The sequence below is a fragment of the Bombus bifarius genome, unplaced genomic scaffold, assembly GCF_011952205.1.
Source record: "Bombus bifarius isolate JDL3187 unplaced genomic scaffold, Bbif_JDL3187 scf7180000008039, whole genome shotgun sequence".
In the NCBI taxonomy this organism is placed as follows: Eukaryota; Metazoa; Arthropoda; class Insecta; order Hymenoptera; family Apidae; genus Bombus; species Bombus bifarius.
The window spans coordinates 254,037-274,652 of NW_022884409.1; the positions used below are offsets into that span (position 1 = coordinate 254,037).

Consider the following 20,616-nt stretch of genomic DNA (forward strand, 5'->3'; position numbering starts at 1 on the left):
GGTTCGTGTTTACCGTGTGTCCAAGTCTCGCACGCTCCTGTCGAGCGTGGCTAGCAAACCGCCCGCAGACTATGCTGAATTAACTAACGTTGCCTCTGATATTCCTGCCTGCGGAACTCTCGAGTACATACTCGTTGCCGACGTCGTGATCGAACGATGATTTCCTCATGGTCGGGTCTCTTACACATGCATTTTCCCGTGAATATTGTTACGGTAACGTTCCACGTTGCTTCGAGTGTGTGCAGATCTTCGCGAAACATTAATAAGCTTCGTGTTAATCCGTGACGACCGCTACGATAAATACTGCAACGATGTTCTTTTATGTTTCAGGTAAGCGAAAACGGAGATCTGACAAGTTGCGCTGCCAAGTAAGTGTCGAGTAAGTAACTGTCGAAGACGCGACAAGCGAAAAGGCGCGAGAGCGTATTAAATTCGCGTGGGAGGACCAAACGGGTATCATGCAACAGACACCGGTTATTAATGGACCGCGTAACTGGTAGAACGCGATCGGCCGTACGGCGATCTATCGTACGATAGAAGGGAGAAACGAAGCGTGTAATTATTCCGACCAGCGATTCGTAGCGAGATCGCTAGCTCTCTAATGCTTTAATAAAGACGCGGCGTGACGTTCCCCTTGTCTCTGCCACGAGGAAACGTCTTATTTTAGGAAACGATGCCATGTGGTAAACCGGTCGGCCCCCGGGATATCCCACTTATTCTCCTTCTGCATGAAGACATTAACACGCGAAACCGGTGATTAACAGACTAGACAGCCGGTGCTGAAACAGAAAGAACCAATCGGGGGATCGTGCAGACGCGACACCGATACTCGTCACATTCCCGTTGATAATACCATTGGTCGTTGCATTGCGTGGCCCACGATCGACTAGGGTGTGCCTATGATCGGAACTCACGCAACACGAGTATTTATTAAAGCTACCCTTAGCCTCCACCCCCTTCTGCTCGCGTCGTTTCCTCGAAAAGCGAACAATTTCGATACCATGCTGTGGAAACCGTGACTCGGTTGAATCGTGTCTCCGAGCAAACTCTATGTGTTCGTCTCTTTTCATCTTCTTCGTGTTGCGCTGTATATAGTTGGGTTAGCGGACGGTTCGCGTGCGTACGAGTACGAGCACGGTATCGAGAGTAATTAAGCGATTATCTCATCCGGTGTAGACGCATCGCGCCGTAGCATCGCGTTCCAATTGCGGACAAAGACCAATAAAGGCTACGTTTTTGTTCCGGCCGTTCCTCCCGGTGCCGACCTACGCGATGCTTACTAGCCACGTTCGTCCGACTCTCTTTCTCTTTTTCTCTTCTACGCCTTCGCGTTTCACTCCGCCCTTATCTCCTCTCTCTTTCTGCCGTTCGGTTTATCCTTTCTATTTTCTACCCTGCACGACTGCTTTCAAACTAGACCTCTCTGCGGATTCTAATTCCTTTTTTACGCGGCTCCCTCCATGCAGACGAAGATAACGCCATGACCACGCTGCTGGCTGTAACGAATTACAACGCCGGAAAGAAATATTATTTCTGCCGCGGAAACGTCCATGCCGGAATTCCAATTACCGGCCAACGTTATTATTGTATTTTACTAGGCTCGCGCGCGTTCCCCGGACCAAACTCGGACCCGAACCACGAAAATTCTCGAATTTTTCCTTCGGCGACCGAAACGCCGCCGCTTCGTGCGTAAACATTCCCGATAGAATTAATATTCTGCGAAAAGTTTGTTTTCGAGAGCAATTTGCGAAAGTAGCCCTGCTTCGCGTACTCTTTCCTGGCAATTTTGCCCGCGAGATTCCCACACCCTCGTTGAAAAGTGTTCTTTTTTTTTTTTTTTCGTTGTCTGAGAAAATAAAAATTCGCGGGAAGCATTATCGTTGCACGAGCGAGCGTATTATTTCGATATTTACGCACGTAAAAAATGTTACACAGCTTGTCCGTAAACAGCAACGCTGCGTTCCTATGTTTATCGCATTCTACATGCTGTAACTTTTGGCGAGGATGAAGGGCGAGAGAGGATAACCCTCTTCGGGCGATTCTCGAAAATATGACACAGGACGCATAAATTTTCGCTAACCACCGTGCTCGAAACACAATTTCTCGTGGTTTATCGTTGCGGAAGAGCGACGCAAGAATACATCCAGTCCTATAGCTATCTAACTCAGTGCTATGTATACAAAGTCGAACGAGATAGGATCGGAATTTTTTCCGAAAAACAATGTGAAACGCGTTTTCACCGTGATTGTGGGTTAACCGGTCGCGTGCAAGTCCGTGCTCGAGATCGCTCGCAGCCATATCGTGTCGTTTAAGCGAGAGATACGTCTTCTAGCGCGCGATACCTCGGACAACGTGGGCTCTCGAGAAGCCCATTAAAATTTTTCTGACCGGACGCCGATGACGAGGCGTCCGTAGGACAAAGAAAAATCAGTATCGAAGACGAGGTGAAGCGTGGAACAACAAGCGTTCTACTCTCGCCTCCTTTATCTCCGACATCTCGCTTCCGAGAGACTTTCTCCGCCTATTCGCGGCCTGGTGCTACCGATCCGTTGCTTTCGATCCGAGATACACTCCGACAAATTACAGCTTGCCCCGAGCTGCAGGCCGGGAACAGTCAACGTCGAACCTGATAATGTCATTATCGCGTTACGGCAATTCCCCGATTTTTACCTGGTCACGGAAACGATCGGTCATGGTCTCGGCTAGACGATGAACCTGGAAACTAGAATTTTCTTATTTCTCCGCGGTACCCTTCTGGACACGCCTACTTCTGGGATAACGTGTTACTTCTAACTGTTACCTTCTTTCAACATCCACTTTTTCACAACACTTTTCACAACACTTTTCCTTTTGAGAAATTGACTCTAAACACAAGGTTGCGTCGATTGTCCCGTGGCAGACACGCTTGAAATCGCATAAACGCGCTCCACAGGATGTACAATATGATATATAATTTTATTCGCAACACTTGCAAATTAACAGTTCTTTATTCGGAAAAATTGTGTTGATTTGGACGCGCCTAGAGAACACAACAGCTAGCCACAATTTTAGTAACGGTAAGTGAAAATATTTTTCGTCTAGGCGCGTCACCTGCCCAAACTAACCGAGAAAGCGGAAAGCATCCGATCTGTCGGAAAGAATAACCGCGAGACCGAACGTAGGAAACACGAAACGCGCGGAACTTGCAGGAAGCGGGAAATCTCATCGATTAAATCTGTTCGTTATTAATCGAGCGTGCTGTGACTGGCTCGCTCGCTGGTCAATGTTCGGTCCGTTCGGAGCGTCCTTCCTGAAAGGAATCGGCGTATCCGTGTGAACTTCCTTCCGATCGTGTGCAGCAGCTCGTCAACGATAGAACGAGATCCGAGTAACGAGAGGTCGAACGCGTCCGCTGGTCTACGGCAGACAAGGAGAGAGCTGGCGAGGACAGCAGGTCGAAGAGAAAAGTCAGGCAACCGGGAAGAAACGACGACAGAGATAGTAGGACGAAGAGAGAAAGAGAAACGAGATCTAGTACGCCCGCCATATGTCACGGGGTCCTTACGTAGGTATCCTGCACGGTATCTTATCTTCCGCTTATGGCCGCGAGAGTAATCCGAGCGGAAGACAAACGCGCACGAAATAAAATCCAGACCGGTTCGGACCAACGAAACGAGACTTCCTTACCTTCTGTTACCTCTTGGCCTGACGAGAAAAGGGAAACGTTGCCGTCCGTTTCGAAACTACCGCTTCCTAGTCGGAATTACGAGTCCCCGGCGCTCTGTCGACCCGATGACACTCTCGGATACTCGAAAGTCGTCCAGGAATTCGTCGGAAAGAAATCGCGGAACACGATCTTTCTGGAGTGAAAATACGTGCGGTCCTCTATCGATAAAGTTCACGTGTTATATGTTCAATCTGAACGCTGTCTCGTAACGTGTCCGCAAGTTTCAACCTTCCTCATCACATTCACATTCTATTCTTTGATTTTCACTTCCTAGTTTATCGAATCGTTTACCATCTATTGCGAGGTTTAGAATTTCTACTAATTAAATCGTCGTGTATCACACACTAGATACTAGACAGATATCGCACGACACGATCTAACCCGAATATCAAGCATTCTGTAAGTCGCGCAACGTGTGAACGTCTGAGTATCTTTCTCCCGGACTCTAGCTCCCAGTAACATCATTCTCCAGGATAGTCCTCGACGATACAAATTATCGTGCTCCGTACAATTCTCACACGAGCCACGAATTACGAAGGAAAACGAGATCGAGCCGGGATAAACGAGACTTCGTGGAATCGTCGACCCAGGACCGGGTGAACCAATTCGTACAATCTCGGCCGCCAAATCTGAACTCGTGATAACCATACGCATCGTGTGGAATACGAAAACACGAAGAAACCTCTTCCCAAACTTCCGTTATGGGTTACGACACTTTTCAAAGAGCGAGACGCATCTTTCCCTGGCCGGCTAACGAGAACAGGATGTTATCGGTGCATCTCATTAGCAGGAGCAGGCAGAGAAGAGATGGTCTGGTTGTTGTTCGAAATTTGTGCAGCCGACACCTTTTTTTTTTTCGTGGAGGAAACCTTCATAGGCACCCCGCGCCCCTCCGGGGAGAGGGCGCTGGGTAGTGCCGGATTCTTACCGGCTAAAACCTCCACGGTGGCCTGTCCTGACGCCTGAGTCGAGATGCACCCGGGATCTCTCCCGAATTACTCCGGTTGCCCCCGGGCGTCTATCTCTCCTTCTTTGTCGAAGGGAGGCGTCCTGCTCTTCTTGGACCGCTGGGGGGGAACCACGCCCCCCAGCGCCTCGCTCCTGCTGCGTCATCCTGGGACCCCGTCCCCTGACGCCTCTTCCTGGTTCGACGTGGTCCTGGCAGGCGTGGGGCCCACTAACTTCTCCGAAAATTCTCCGCACCGGATCGGCGCACTGGCAGGTGCCGCGGACACCGCCAGCTGCCATCCGTCTATGAGAGAATATCAGATCCGTCGGGATGCTCACAGGACTCCGTGGGGGCCACCAACTTCTCCGAAATTTCCGCACCGGATCGGCGAACTGGCTAGTGTCGCGGGCACCGGCCAGCCGCCACCCGACTATAAGAAATATCAGATCCATCGGTGTTTTCCCAGGGTAGTCCTGTGTCCCGGGGGCTTCTGCTTGCCTCGTGCTCCTTGGATGGTCCCGGAAAAATGGCTTCGGTGCGCCTCCTTCCTTCTTTCGTCAACGCCTCACGGAGCGGTCACCCATCCTAGACCGCTCCGTGACCGCTGCTGCTTAACTTTCGTGATCGGCCGGGAACGAGTGTTTCCAGCGCGGCTAACGGCGTTGACAGCCGACACCTGTTCCTGTCAAGGAAGCCGGAGCTACGAACTTTCCACGCGTCGCTCGTTTCGCCTCCGCTCTCTCGGTTTCAAACCGCAGTCTGTCGAGGACAGTCGAGTAATTAGCGGGCCGAACAACTCGAGGAACACCAGGTCTTTAACGCGTGGCCGATCGATTACTACTCCGTGACTGTCATTTTCTCGGAGACAGCCGGTGAAAAACTGCCAGGTCTCCCGGTGACGCTTCGGCAAACTACCCAAAACATAGACAGAGTTACACAGAGCGAACAAACGTCCACTGAAATACACTACCAATTCCATTGTAAGTCGTTGGATCTTTTTCTCGTTTTTCTCATCAACGGTATTGGTTAAGGTTCGTATTTCGTCGCGGAACGATGTCGCAAGAAGAAACTGTCCGCTCCTTTGTACTCTTTCTCAAAGAAATCCTCGCTGGTCGAATTATGCGTGAAACAGTGAGGCGTTGATATTGTATGAGGATGGCGATTGGTAAGTGGCTGGCTACGGAAGAGAGCGAAGGACAGTATCACGGTGGAGTGTCCTCGATGGAAGATTCTTTGGGAATCAACGAGTCGCACGTGCACGCGCGGCCAGTCCTCCTCGGTCACCAATGACCAGGAAGAAAATTACAAATATCTGACCAGCAGGAACTCGGGAACGTGCTTCTCGCCCGAGCCGTGGCATTATCGTTGTCGGTGTGTATACTCGGTCGGTCTCCGTGGTTCGCACGTTTCGCCCAGAGACAACGGAGAAGCACACAGGGAGTTCGGCTATAGAATGTTCGTATATTCGTACTCGCACGTGCGCCTTAGACGACGACGACGATGATTCCTTTTATTATACTTTTCCTCTTATTGCGCTGTCCCAATCTTCCTCGCGCGTTTCACCTATCGTGGATCGACATGATATTGGATATGATTTAATTAAACGAACTGTCTCATCGCCGAGAAAATTAGTAAGTTCCAGCCACGGTGTTTCTTTCAACGTTGCGACCTCGTTGTTTGTCCGACGAAGTTTCCATTTATACGAAGTTTCCATTGGTCGAATGGTCTTCTCTTGTTTAGTGAGAGTTGCTTCGCGCCAGGCATTTGTCTCGTCCGTTTTGAGACTGAATGCGCAACGGAATCGTTGGATTCCGTGGCGTCCTGCGATGAAAGAAACAGATGCGATCGAGGGAAATTACTCGGCAAACACGACCAACGATAGGACGCGACATTATTTTAAACGCGAATAAAGTCACTGTGTCGCTCGGGTGTTTCAACTAGTTCGGATAATGAGTAGAACGAGTAGGAGCTTCCGACCTGAAAATGACGGACCTATTGTTGGCGGATTGTTGGAGAAAACGTGCGCCAGATAACGGAAAAAAACGGGGAAAGTTTCGTTGCGTGTCGTGGCTGCGTATCGATGTGGTCCGTATGGGAAATCGAAAAACGGCGCGCAATCCGATCAAATGGAGTCTGTGCGTCGTTGTTCGAACGGTCGATCGATTCGGTCGAAAACGAAATTCGGTGTATCCGGACTCGTGATTTCGGTGGACGTTCTAAAAGAGAGGCGAGAAGCCACGGTCCTCGTTCACTCGCCAACCATCCAGGTTATTCCAGGGATAATAACGGTCATAAAAAATAATAGGGTTCGAGGTGAATCCTCCAACAGTCCGGATGATATTTAGAGGATCTAATGATACCGAATTTATGGGCCAGGTGTGCCGCAATCCGACGCGATTTCAGCGCGAAACATCGTGCAGAGGTACGGTCAAAAAAATAAAGTTAACGTTTGATCGCGTTTGTTTCATCTTCCATTATATAAATCACAAGCGAGTCGCGTCGTCGTAATTCAGTCCCTTTCCCTCTGTGGAGTCTTACAGACGTGACAAAAACGGAATTGTTCGCGATGGATAAGCGGTCTGTCGGTCTTGCAGCGCGTGTCCTCACGTACGCGACCGGCCAATTCTTTTCGTCAGGAACGTCAAGGAGGTTGATCCAAAACCCTCGAAGAAGAGAGTTCAGAATATTAATGGCGTGGCCCGTGAAGGGTGTAGCGCACGTACAGGACGAGTTATCGCCGAAAGAAAGCGGTCGTACGTGGCGCTGGAAAGGTAGACTTGCTAGAAACACGAATCTTCCGAGACAGGTAGACCGGATCTTGGTCGGTTCCTTATTCTTTCGCAGGGACACGGCGTCGGCTCGTCCGTCTCTGTGTCCAAACTTACCCTTTGCAACGTATTTGTTTCTACTTTGCATCCGTCGATGAACGAATATCCCGAAAATCCCTCGGTACTTGGGAGGAGTCGAGAAAGTTGTATTTATTGCGGAATAGACTGGCCTCCGGTAATCCTTTCATAAATAACGAAGTATTTACGTAAGGTTTCCGGGAAGGTGAATGGACCGGCGAGTTTCAGATTATGGCCAGCCACGGACTTCCACGACAATGGCTGCTCGTGTTTTCCGTTTCCTGGCCCGTTCGGTGTCCGCCTTTCCTCCGGACCCTCGTCCTGGCACGAGCCTCTCCTTCGCGCGTTCACTTATAAGGCATACGCGGTGGCCGTGGATGTGCGCGAACGCGACCAAAGAGGGAACCTTTTACGGGCTTTACCGTGGCATAAAGCGTTCGAATAGACCGGCTTGACTCGAGAGTTTCTTCCGTTTGCTCGCGTTTGCACGGTCGCGCCAAGCTCCGTGTGCATGCGATTTTATCTACGCACACTCGTTTGTCGAGATTCAGACGAGGCTGGAATTCGACGATTCGATTCGCAGAGCGAATTCGTTGCTGGAATGTATGAAAACTGGGAAACCGATGGAAGATGGACTATCGCACCGGCTGACTCAGAGCGAATGTAATCGAAATCAAACCAACACGAAAAAATATAGGAAAATACGTAGTTTTACGAGCGAAACAATAACAAGCTGTTCTCCTTTCGCGTTTTTTCGTATTCCAAAGTACAATATGTGGCGAGTTACGTTGCGTAACTACGATATCCCATTTTTTCCAACAACTTCCCATTACCCGTGAATATCATATTCGCGCTATTCGTTTTATCACGCAGGAGACCACGGTATCGGGCGCATAATAACGTTCGATCGGTAGAGTATTACGTCCGCATGAGATCGGGCTACATTCTACCCGACGCAAACTCAATATTTACCGTCCGGTTCAGCCTGGTGACTTTGGTCGGCGCAGCGTCAAGCAGCACTCGAGGACTCTTTAATTAAGTTGGATCGCCGGGATGGACAATCAACATCGAGGTTCCCGCGGTTCTCCCGTTGCTATTATGAAATTTGCCGCGAACCCCGGGAAACTAGGTTGGCGGAACCGACAGCAACAACAGCAAGAGAGAAAGAGAGAGAGAGAGAGAGAGAGGAAGAGGAAGAGAGAGGCAAATCCCATGCCGGCCGGAGCGGAATCGTGTAACAGCGTGTACGCGCGTGCGTTTCGGCTTCGGCCTTGGGAACCAGTCCACGGTTTTGTCACGCCAGCTACTTCGTTTGTTCGCCGTTTCTCTTTGATCAGGTGCGCGTCTGTCCTCTCCTTTTGTTCTTCCGCTTGCTCACTTTTCTTTCTTTTCTTCGCCAGACATCCTCGCTGGACGCCAGCCACTTTCCACGTTGCCGCTCGAACGATAACTTCTTCTGCAGTTGGAGAAATCCGCTTGTTGTCAATACTGGCACGAATTCTAGAGATGACTGACATCAGGCAAACGAGCGAACGAACGGAAGCGTAATTCGGCCAACGGTTCGAATATCACGCCGACGATAATTATGCGCGGCAAGAGCTGGCTGCGGGCTCATAAGCGGCATGTATCGACGAAATTGACCGGGATTATTCGCATATCCCGGCATTTCCAGGCCGCGTCCAGATACGAGGATATTCGATCGAACGTGTCCGCGTTCGAGCTTTCGTCGATGATAATTGTCTGGCGTTTCGCTCAGCTCTGCATTGCTCGTTACGACGATTCATTATCGAAGGAACATGGCCGTACGGTCATCGACGAGAACCAGAGAAACGGTTCGCTCTCGAGGAAGAATTCAACGAAATAGAGTCGCTGCTTCTCCGGATAGAAGGATAGACGAGCGATGGATTAAACGATCGTTTAGCAAGCTGACGCGAGGTTCGGATGAAGGAAGCCGCCAGGGTGGCGGTGAGATACCCGAAAAGCCAGGATCCGATACGAGCCACGAAAGGTGACGGCCCGGCAGGAAGGTGCCAGGACCTCAAGCTGAGAGCATAATGAGCGACCGGCGAGTAATGAAGACCGCTCAATCTCCTCTCGGAGCCGCGTGCTGTCTCTTCAAAGAACATACTCCCGTTCCCTTAACTCCGATCTCGACCGCTAATCCGTTTAATCTCCGGATAATTAATGACCGTAACGCTTTAATAATTCTTGGCCTCCTGCGGCAAACGTGGCAAGCTACACCGTTTACGTCGAATGCAATCGAGCAAGTAACGTGCTGCGAGCTTCTTCGAATACGAATTAACGTTCGAACAAAGCTTGTCATAGTGGTCGACATTAATTTGCATTTTCTCGCAACTACGCACAGAATAGTTAGCTTTCGATGTTTCCTCCGCATCTGTTCTATGGCTGAAGAAACTCGAGTTTTGGATGCAGGTGTTTTCAACGTTTCCTCCGGACACGACGCAAAGGGGACATCGAAGCAGGCCCCTGTCATCGTCCCAGGAAGCCGTTTACCGCTCACAGTTTACACAGGATTTTCGAACGAGACGGCTTTATCCATGTACAAGACGCGTTTACACCGACGCCGCTGTATGGGGACGTGTTTGTAGACGAGGACCCTGCCTAAATGCACTCCGAAATGTTTGCGCAGACTCTGTTGTGGTCTTTTACGATGAATTTCTGTATATGCAAATACGACAGCCCGCGTGGTAGCCGAATAAACGAGAGGCCCTGCGAGAGCGTTATTTCCATCCAACCTGGACGACGCGAAGCCGTTTATTACGAGCGGAATCCGGCACTCTTGTTCGCGTTACGAATCGCTGATTCTTGATCGCTTTCGACGGATAACGAGGATTCGCCGTAGCATTTTAAAGCTAACGCAACTGTTCCTTGGCTATCAAAATGCAGATCGAGAAAACGGCGAACAGATGTGTACATGTAAATGAACGATATCCCGATACGTGGAAAGGATACGCTTTGCAAATTTCTCTTAGAATTGTTTAAAAGGTGAAATAATCAGATAGCGAGAAAAAAAAATGGGTGAACGCAAAGGAACAAGGAGCGTACTGTTAAAACAAAGTACACGTACGTGTAGACTGAAGAGGTGCGCGTCTTCAACGAGTCGACGTATTTCAACAATACAAATCTGAGGGAGTTAGAGCGAAGCGACTATAGGCATCGGAGTGGATCGAACGAGCCGGCATACCTGACCACCAATTATCTCCGCGTCTCACCCAACTGTTCGCCTCGCTGCCTGTTGTTTTTCGGACGTTTTAACGGAGCTCCACGGTCAAACACCGGCCTGCGAAGATAATTCAGATATCATCCCTTCGATATATCTGGCAATCCCGGTGAACGAGGATCGACCCGTCGACGGTCGAACGAGGGGATGCCTTAGGGGCTCGCGTGCCAACTGACGTCTCCCAAAGCGGACCAGATTATAAACTGCGGATCGCGGACCAACCCCGAGTGCGAGTAGGACCACTGCATCAGTAGCCTCGCTGGAAAAACAAAGAGGGAGGAGCATGGTGCGAGACCGAGCGTGAGATAAACAGGTTTTCCGTACGAAACTGGGAATTCCGAGACGAATTCGGGACGACTGGAGAAAGAGGGCGAGCGAGATAAACGCGCGAGAGAGGCAGGAGGCCTCTTTTACTTGCCAGGAGCCTCCGGTTCCAAACCCCGGAGCTACGGCCGAGGGATTAAAGCGTTAAGAGAGCACGCCGATCCCAGTGACGGCGAGGCGCGAAGCCTCGCACGCTCGAATCGATCTTCAGGGATTTCTCCTGCGTGGCAGGGCTCCGGTGTCCTCGATCATGGGGACGAGACAGGCTCTCGAACTCGGATTCACCGAGTGGATGGGCTTCTTCACGGCCGATTAAGTAGCGACGCTCGTGTATCGAACGAGTCGGCGAAAAGCTTCGTGGAAATTTCGACGTTGATCGCAGCTTTCGAATCGACAGATTCTTCTCGCGCGTTTCCCATCCTGATGATTCTTGACGAGAAAAATTTGCGAACTGTGGTAGAATGAGCGAGGAGAGAGGACACAGAAGGAAAAATTCCGCACTGCGTAAACGCTCGATCGTGGAAGCTCGTTTAAGAGAGGATTTAGTTGCTTGTTAGCTTTCTAAATAACGTGTGGCGAAGATTCGAGCGAGAAGCGGCGCGCGGTAGGCGTGCAAGAACGATGGTCCAATTAAGGATGTGCTGCCGGTTACTTTCGGTTAATCCGCGTGAAGAGCGATCTCCGGGCCGAAACTCTTAACTTCTAGAAAACTTTCCGGTTTCATCGCCCGGCGAAACTCTACCGCTTCTCCTCTCAGCCGCGAAAGCCACGAATTACCCACGGTCGTTCGGTGTGTACCCGCGGGAGAATCTCCTCGCGACGCCTGGCATCTTTAATTAAACGTAGCTTTAATCGTTACACCTTCGAGTTTCGTTACACCGTTGCGTCCAACAAAGTGCGCGACAATAAACGTTCTTTCGTTGCAAAGACCAGTCTGTGGCTACAGCGGATGCATAATTTCCGTTCTAACGTATAAGACGCGTCTGAATAGCACGCATTCATAGAAATCTATTACGCGATCAATTCTAGAAAAATTGGAACTAAATTTTATTCAATGTCGTTGTCAGCTTCCTCTTTTTATTCGGTACGACGTCATCGCTTGATATATTTTCAAGACCTACTACCGATTCGTTGATCGTCAATGTTTAAGACCTTGGTGGATAGTCTGTACGTTCAATAAAAATATAATCGTAGAAGAATACATTTTCTTATCCCGTAAATTTAGAGCCGTGTGTACGCATATTTCGCTGCTTTGGCGTATCAAATTCGTCGCATACGTTCGCTGTAACCGTAGCCGAATAAACCGGGCCTCGAATAAATGCTGACGTTTCAACTTCCAGCCTTCGGACTATCCTAAACTATAATACGTACGCAGTAGCAAGGGCCGTAAGTATTGTTGCACGGTCGACCATCGATTAGGCCTCCGGATACGACGTGCAACTGTGACGAAATCGTCTCGACTCGGTCAACCAACTTCCCAGAAGGCTCGCATATCCGAAAACGGATATGGAGCCAGCAAGTGACTGGCAAGCGTTACGAACTCACGGGAGTGCGGATGCCCGATTTCGTCTGGAAACCCGAAAGCATTGTTCTCCGTGTTCCGGCACCCCGTTGAGGCACTCATCGCGTCCAAAGCTCTTCAAGACGTCCTCCGGACTCTGACTGATGGATTTATGAATTTACGGTCACCCCGATCCACAGGGGGTTAATTGGTGGCAGCGTGAAGCGACCAGGCCGGAATCCAGAGAAGAAGAGGAAAGCGGCGACGCGGTGGTGCACGTGAATCTCCTTTCGTTTCGCGAGCAACCGGTCCTCGCGATAATTGCCGTCATTTCCTAAGCATCGTCAAGGTCGGTCCTGAAACCGGCTCGCCTTTCATGCCACCATCTCGCGTCGTTTTCCCGGCAGACCTTTCAGCTGGGTCATCGTAATCCTTTAACGACTAGTGATTATGATTCATTAACCGTTTCGTTCTGTCCGAATGGCTTCGCTCGGAGAATTAGATCTGACCGAGGCAGAGTTATAATTGCTCGTCCAATCTTTCGCCATCTGGACATGCCGAGTGTGACAGAAACGTTGTCGTTCGGATCTCTTTCTGCGAGAGATGGCGCGCGATCCAGTGGGAAATTAACACGGGAAACGGATTTATCGGAGGATTAAAATGCTTCTCGGAGGTTGTTGGCCATTACGAATTTGGAATTAATCGAACGAGTTGAGAACCGTTGAGAGATCTTCCTTCGAAAGATTGGATAACGAGATGCGTAAGTTTCTCCTCGTTAAAGCGGCGTTCACACCGAACGAACATGAAAGAACCGGTCCTCGCCGAAGTTCGTAGCGTTGGAAACGCGTGGAGAAAAAGCGACGGGGCCGTTTCTAGGTTGCAACGCCTAGCATTTCCATGTCGAGATAAGCTAATGAGACGTACGGCGGTTAGAGGTAAACACGCTTCAAGTTTCCATTCCACGTAACGCGACTGCCATTTCGGCTATTGGACCGCCGATAGCGACGCTCGTCGAAAACCGACTTATCGTCCATTCTGGTCTGGTTTTTTGCTCCTTCGCCTACCTAGCCCCGGGTAAATTTTTTAATTCGTCCGTTTTAGTCGCGTGAAACGCTAGAATACTTAGTACACTTAGTATAAATAAAGGCAACAGAGTTACAAGATATCAAGCTCTATGCCCCGAAAAAGATTAGATGGAAGAATTCGAGAGAGTACAACGACAGTAGCGTTTCGCAAAATTCAGCGTACGAGCTGGAAATTTTCGGTTACGTCACGTTCACGTCACAGCGTAACTCGAAATCCTGGAAATAAATCCGCCTGTTCATCACGAATCTAGCCCTTTTCAAGCCCCGTTTCTCTTTTTTTCAAGAGCGAGAACAATGGAAAAGCGAAGGAACGGATCTAAACGCGAGGCGGTGCATCGCATTTTTCTTGGTATATTTCCCGAGCGCGTGGCAACCGGACGTTTTGAAATTCATCACGAGAGCTACTTCATATAACACGGCGGAATGAATTATGTCGCGGCGTATCTCGCCGCGGTATCTTCGTTTTTCTCCGGTCGTAATCCTGGCCGGGCGCACGTGCCGCTGAATTCGAGGTTTAAATTCGCGGCGACGTTTCGAGTATGCGACCGCGGAACGTACGAGCTGCCGGCGCGTATCTCGCCGTGAAATAATTTCGCCAACGTGGCACCAAACCTGCGCACGATCGCTTCACGCGTTCCACGGATATATTAACAGCCACTTTGCGTCGCGCTGATTAACCACCAGTATTCCCAACTTTCCTTTCGACCGTTCGCGAATTAATCATCCGCCACTATCAACTGAATTCTAAGTATCTCGACGCGCTGAAATAGTTTCCGGTCATCGTATTTCGATTTTAGTCGTCGAGAAAGCGAATTGGAAAACGCGAACGATGGATTGTTCGGTTCCTGGAGATTGCTTTACGACGACCTGGTGAAAGCGGAGATAGATCGCCGCTCCTCCATCGTCGAAGGCAATAAACACGGTAATAAGCAAAGGTCGAGAAATTTACGTCGCGGCCGATTGCGTTCCCTTTGGACGTTCGAGTGGAAACCGTTATCAGGCCAAACGAGTAGATAGCGAGCACTACGAACTCGATGGACAGTCTTCGCGTTTATCGTTGTTCGACTACGTTCGCGCGGCACTCCGCGGACTGACGACCCCTGCCAGCCGAAGGTATACGCAATTTATTCCCGGGCGATAAATCATCGTCCACCTACGTTCGTAATTTCTTTTTGGATCATAAATCAGTTGCCCGTCGGAACCCATACGGAGACGTTCGCGTAACCACCACTGTGCGTGTAGTCACGATGCGTGTAAGTACGATGCGCGTAGATACGGCGAGCGAAGAACACGTGGAAGGAACAGCGGATACCGGTGCATCGGTTACACAACCTGTCCGCTTTTTGCCAGCATCGCGAATACTCGGAACGAAGAAAAATCGCAACTGTTTCGCGCGATGACCGTTTATTAACACGTCAACCAGAGAAAATTCATGGAATCTGGCATACTCTTCTAACGGATCTCATATCGCAGATGTCGGGAAGAGTGAATAGTTTGTTTAGTATTTTTAAGCAACAAAATTTACGACGATTCAAGTTACAAATGCTATTACCGATCGAAGGAGATAAAGAAACAATCTCAAGGGGAGATACGATCTTTAGATAGAAAACGATTCTCATCGACGTTGACAAAGGGGTTAAAGAAGCCGCTCTGTAAATGACCGGGAAGAATTACCAGAGGTATACCGCTCGTAACTCCATTAATATCAATTTTATTGTCGCGATCAGGGTAGCGCGTGCGCGGGTCGTCATGAGTCAGGCTGTTTATAGCGACGATATTTTAATGACCCCTTCTCGTCTCGTTCACGAACACGACAAACAGTTGGGTCAGCGTTCCGGTTGACACGGTGCCGCCTTTGAAGATCGAACAGCATCGGGGAAAATCGTTTCGGCGTCGACACGGGTTCGGGACAGCACGGCTCTTTGTACCGGTGCTGTTTAATCTTATCGACGTTCCCGTTATCGTCTTTACACGATCTGGTACGATGTTCGTATCCATTGCTGTGGTAATCGCGTTCAAACGTGAACGTGGAATCGGTCGTGACTCTCCACGACGCGTCCCATGTTTATTTAAAAGCAGGTAACGATCATCGGTGGTAATCGAGAACGTTGATCACCTCGCTCGAGCAAACGCACACGGTCTGACAAGGAGTTCGTCGACCGATAACGCGTCGATAAGTTTCACGACGAGTTTCGGAAGAAACCGTGGAAAGTCGGTGAAAAGCGCGGTCGAATCGAACTCAGCGAGTATACATACTTTGTGATTCGAGAGTTTCGTGCTCACCGGCGTTGTTTCGACTTTCCAGCACCGGCGAAAGAATGTCGTTCGAAGGTATTAGCGCTTTATCGCTGGTTTTTCCAACGAATTTCCGAGAGCAACGAACTTCACGTTGCTCGACGCGGTTATCGCGTGTTTTTGTCGAAAGGTTCCTCTCTCCAGAGATACGACAAGTTCCTCGGTCTATTTGCCCGGCTAGATATACCGGCTATCTCGCGTGTTTTTGAGGAAGGTTAAACAAACTTCTGACGCCCGAAAACCGACGAAGATTACCCGTGTTTGTCGAACGATGCATCATCCCTTGCAAACAGACTGCGCAATCTTCCTTCACTATGGAATCTACTGGCGCGGCCAGCCCGAGAACCGTATTTGTTCGCGTTAAAACTCTTAACCAAAGCATCGATTTCGGTCCGTCTGTCGAGGTACGCTGATAACGCTCAAAAGTTTCCGCTGTCCTGGTCGTTTTCGCTAATTTTCGGAAGAAAACGAATATTCCGCGAACGATCTCGTATACAAATACGCGCTACCCTCACGAATCGTCCTGTTACGTTGCCGTGTCGAGAGAAGCATTGTCGTGCCTCGCGAAGCAAGACGAATCCTTCCCTACGACGCAACGTTCCTACCGACGATAAATCGCGAAACAGAGCACGGCAACGACCACTTACGGTACCACGGTTTCCGTCAAGCCGTGTCCACTTTCTCACGGAATGCATTAACGCCTTTGCAACGACACGCAAAGGCCCGTCGACGAGCATCCACTCGGCGTCACGGTGCACAAGCTCCAGAAGGATGTTTAGCAAACACTCGGAAAATTCGCTGCATCACCTTTCGGCTCGGCGTTCGGCAAACAAGCCTCGGTTGGAGCGCTTCCAGAAAAGCTGTCGCCGCTCGGAGTAGGCGCCGGCGTCCGCCCATCGAGCATCGTCGACGAATAATCTGCGCGAGTCTGGCTCGGCTCCGCGGAATCCGATCGCTATCCGCCTCTACCCGCTCTCCAAAGACCTTATTCGTTTCTTTCGCTTCTTTTTTTCGACCGATGACTCTTTCCATCAACGTCTGCGGTCGATGCGCGGCGGTTTAGGTACAGAGAGAACGCGCGCAACCCTCTGGCAAAACGCGGGCCATTTACCGACGAGCAGGTCGATGACGAGTACAATATCGCGAGTAATACGATAACCACAATGGACTATTTCGGCATCAACCTGTTTCGCAAAGCCCGTTTGAAGTTACCGACGCCAGGCGCCGGGGCCACTCTGCTTCCCTTTCGCAATCCATCGGCCCGAACGAAAGGATTTCTAAATACTCGTTGGCGGTATTTGCGGATGTCCGCCGGTAGTCCCCGCTAGGCCTCGAAATACCGCTGCCTGGAAGCATGCAACCGCCGTGAGAGTAACGAAGGGCGTATGAGGACAGGGGATGCGATGAGGATAGGGAAAGAGGGAAAGAGAGAGATCGGATGAAAAGGAGGAGCGAACAAACGACGGGACCTTCTCTCACGGGGCGCCTGCAATCCGATCCTCAAAGCCCATCGGGTAAATACGCCTACGCTGGCCAGGCGTAGGGGAGGGGGTTTGGAGAAGGAGCGTTTAATTAATTCCGTTCAATATGCCGGTACACCGCTGGAACATAGCCGGCAATTCCGGCTGCGTTTTCACGATACGTCCGCCTTGTTGCGTTTATATGCGCGTAGGAGCGCGTGGCTAAGTGTTTGGTCAAAGCAAGCCGCCGCCCCGGCTCTCTAACCGCGCTCGTACGCTACGAGATGATTGGGCATTTGCTCGATGGTTTCCGGAAAACTTGGAATCGCTGGAGAGCGTTGTACTTTATTCCGTTAAATCGACGTAAATCGCGATTGACAACAACAGAGGGAACGAGTGGTAGTGCCAACGACGCCAGTTTGATATTCCAACGACGAGAGCTTGCAGTCTGGCTGTAGGAAGATTGCAGGTGTCCGCGATAGGAGAAACGCTTAGCTGGCCGTGCTCCTGACCCATATCTTACGCGTGAGTTCCGTTCCTCTTTCACACGCCACGCCACGCTCGCTATCTCGTTGTCAGTGTTACGATAAGCTACAGATGTTTCGTCAAAGAAACTTCTGATCCTCCCAAATCCTTCGCGAAAGCCTACGCGAACCCGAACTAGTAAAAGAGCTTACAGTGTCGCGCGGTGAATCGACACGCGATAGACGTTAAATACAGACTCGTGGAAAGAACAGACAGCAAAATCATCCGTATTGTTTCGAGCTAAACGCTCGCCAGTGCAAACAGCAACAACGCGCGTCACTTTACTCGACGACTTTGTTTCGTTGCAGCCCCCGCGGAATTACCCCGACACGGAGAGTCCTGTCATTGAACCCGGTGAGCGACTCGTCGGCGCATTGTGTCAGCCCGTCGACACGAAACAACCCCCGTGAAGGCAGCACGGGACGGTGGAGGGCACCACGGTACAGGCTCGTAGCGAAGGGCGTAAAACCACGGAGAGAAGCTGGACTCGTTGCGTGCACCCTCCTGCCTGCGTGGTGCAGCTTCTTTTTTTCCAGGCCGAGTCACCGTTGTGTTCACGCTGTAAAAGGACGACACCGGTTTCCATCCTTGTCCGGTGTAGCATCGCCACTCCACCCCTTGGCGATCTCGCTTTCACCCTCGTGAAAGGAGTCTGCCACGCAGAATACGAAGAAAGAAGAGTCGCGACCCGAAGGAGTGGGGGGTTGGTAGCGCAACGCGACGAGAGTAGGGAGACCAGGCATCGGATGGGGGTAGCTGGCAACGTGGTAGAGGAAGCTTTCGGTGGGAACGGTGGGGGCAGAAACGAAACGAAGCCTCCGAGCGGTCGGGCGAAACGACGAGCAACAGTGTGCCGCGCGCCGCTGACAAGCGAGCGTAGTCGTTGAGAGTCTAGTGCGAGAGATAGCGCGTGTCTTGACGAGTTGGAAGGTGTTGCAGGGTGGTGAGACTGGCGTGCAGGAACGTTTCGTGTTCGGTCACGCGGGTGCGTTCGAGCTTCCATGAACACATGTTCCGCAGCAACGTCGGAAGCGCAAGGGGACAGCTGACACCGGAGGATACGAGCTCGATCGTGCCCGTGGAAGTCTTCGGCTTGTGCGAAACGGTGTGAGGTTTCCCATGGTGGGTTCCGTGCGTATACATACTCGACGTGTCTACGAGTGAGAGAAGGGAATGATCGACAGTGCGAGGAATAATAGTGTAACGTTGTCGACGACGGTGGTTCTGGTTGATCATCGTGTTCGTTGACAGCGTATGGCTCGCGATCGCCCGACCCCGTTGATTCGTCTACCGTGCAGATTCGTAACGACGCTTCGGCAAAAAGAGCCGCCGACCGGTGACTTCTCCGCAAACGGAACGAGAGCACGATCGACGAGCAGGGACGGTCGTCGACGGGTGATTTCGAGGAAAGTGATCGTTGCCGTTGAGACACGCTTACGGTGCTTCAGTGATTCGTGAGAGCAAGCGACAGAGTGATCGAAATTGGCGCACCGGATATATCATTTTGCGAGTAAAGAAAGATCGTTGTGTTTGCTGTGATACGAGTGGTGCGCGGAGAAGCAAGCTACGAGAAGAAGGGTGTCGGTATTTTCGAAGGAAATGCGCTGCTAGCAAATCGGCAAGGTGTCGCCCGAATTTTTGAGGTAGGCATCCTTCTCATTATTGCTCTTTGCAAGCTCGAAATAATAGCTGGTAAAAGCGACGACAGAATATGAGAACGGACGGGGCTACAATTATTCGTGAAAACGTGCGTGAGTGGTACGGTAATTGCGTCGGGAAATGGACCGTATCGTCCAGGTTGAAAGCCCGTTACGCTGAAAACGTAGCTTTCCGAAGTGCGTGCAAATTACGATCGGTGTATATCGCGTCGGCACGTGGACCTCGACCGATACAGAAACCGCAAAGTTGCCACCGTTCCGTGAGATTTTTCTCCCGCAAGAGGATTACCCTGGATACCATTCTAAAAACCGGCTGTTCCGCCGGATATCATCCGGATCGTAAAAGCCTTACGATCGTGTCGGAGCACGGAGTGGCACTAGTCGTTGGGCAAATCGATTTTGCCGTCCGTCGGATTCGCTCGATGTGAAAATTTTCCAATTTATCCGTCGTCGGGATCATGGCGCGTTACGCAACGAGTACTTTATTTCAATTTAAAACGCTTCCATGCGAGCGTCTTTCTTGTAACGATTGCGTCACAGTGACGCGGAGTTTCGTCGGCGTTCGCGAATTCGACGAGTTCGCAGCGCGAGCGTGGTATCTCGCTTGGATCCGGAAGACCGACATTTTTCCGCGGTTAACGTAAAACGATATCTCTGCGAGCTGCGGATCCAATTCAACGTGAGACGCGCGCGGACGATGGCGCACGAAAGGAAAAACGAGCGAAACGGTGAAAAGAGAGGCGGAAAGGTGGAGGATATAGAGAAAAATTCCGCGAGCGCGTGTCTCGTGGGTGGCAGAGAAAGGCAGAACTTAATGCAGCGAGCAAACAAATAAAGCATCTCCGACGGGGATTGAATAGAGTCGACGTGCCACGGAGATCGATATTCGCGACTCGCAGCGAAACGTCGAGCGAGATTAACACACGCTACCGCGGAAATACGCGTCGACGGTCCCGCGCACTCTTTCGCGCTTTTTCGCCGTTCTCTTCTCTCTTTTTTTTTTTTTTTTTTCGTTTCTGTTCCTTC

The 20,616-nt window shown here is 50.6% G+C and overlaps 1 protein-coding gene across 4 annotated transcripts in view; it reads left to right on the top strand.

Annotated features, from left to right (window-relative positions):
• Positions 1-20,616, top strand: part of LOC117207582 — a 229,818-nt gene that overhangs the window by 139,221 nt on the left and 69,981 nt on the right. For 3 of the 4 annotated variants that reach the window (XM_033447931.1, XM_033447929.1, XM_033447930.1), the window contains one exon: positions 18,241-19,575. The exons of the other annotated variant lie outside the window; for it this stretch is intronic. The gene's annotated coding sequence lies outside the window, so the exon portion shown is untranslated. The remainder of the gene's footprint in view (positions 1-18,240; positions 19,576-20,616) is intronic. 4 annotated transcript variants of the gene reach the window in all.